Raw genomic sequence first — 1331 nt, forward strand, 5'->3', positions numbered from 1 at the left:
TTCATATCCTTCAATACTACACCCCACCCAGTTGAAAGGGTCTTTTTTTCCGCCATGTAAAACGTTAGAGACAGAAACCCAGCAGTTTCTTGCAATAAACACCAATACATACATCTAAAGCAAACTTATCTCAGGGTCCCTTAACCCTTTAACATTTAAACCAGTCGTATCTAACCAAAAATATTCCACAAGTTTAATGTTCAAACTGGCCAGCTCTGACATCTCACACCTACCCTACAATGTCATTCTGAACATAAACAATCACATCATCGAAATCTCAAGGTTACAAATAATGCAGGATAAATTCAAAATGATGAGAAAAAAATAGACATTACAGCTGACAGAGAGATCTGATCACAAAAGGGTTAAAATATTATTGTGGATCCCCAGTTTACTATTACCTTATATGGACCCTGTTTGAGAAGCACAGATGTAAAGCTCTCCTCCTAGATCCAATGCTCTGACAGTTCTGTTAACTTGTTGTCTGACCTCAATCGGGTCATAGTGACTGATCTTTTCAAAAGTCTTTTGTGCTGCCTGTTTATAACCTGTCTCTATCTTTGGCTCTCTTTTTAATTTGCCAAATTATCTTCTGGCACACATTCTGCTGATTGTAAAGTTCAAGGTGACATAGAGAGAAAGAGAGAGAGAGAGAGAGAGAGAGAGTGGGAGGGGGGCGAGAGAGTAGGGTAGAGAAGAAACTAAGGAGGGATAGAAATGTTTTGCTGACCTTCATAGACTGACAGGAATTTTCAGCTTAACATGTTTTGCTCTCACTCTCCCTCTCTGTCTGTCTGCCTCTCTCTTTCTCTCTCTCTCTCTCTCACACACACGCTCCGCATAATACGCACCAGTATAAATTCACAAATGTACACTCAGTTCACACCACACACTCACATACATAGGATCGCGGTTTCAATTCTCAGACCGGGCGTTGTGTGTGTTTATTGAGTGAAAACACCTAAAGCTCCACGAGGCTCCAGCAGGAGGTGGTGGTGAACCCTGCTGTATTCTTTCACCACAACTTTTTTTCACTCTTTCTCCCTGTTTCTGTTGTGCCTGTAATTCAAAGGGTCAGCCTTGTCACCCTCAGTGTCACGCTGAATCTCTCCCAAGAACTACGTTGAAGGTACACGTGTCTGTGGAGTGCTCTCCACTTGCACGTTAATTTCACAAGCAGGCTCTTCCATTGATCGGATCAACTGGAACACTCACCGTCATAACCGATGGGGTGCCACGATAAATATATATATTCTTTACAAAGAATAAGCCCTGGGGTCGATATATATATATATATATGTATATATATATATATATATATATATATATAT

This window comes from Octopus bimaculoides, chromosome 20 (genome assembly GCF_001194135.2).
Source record: "Octopus bimaculoides isolate UCB-OBI-ISO-001 chromosome 20, ASM119413v2, whole genome shotgun sequence".
NCBI classification, from domain to species: domain Eukaryota; kingdom Metazoa; phylum Mollusca; class Cephalopoda; order Octopoda; family Octopodidae; genus Octopus; species Octopus bimaculoides.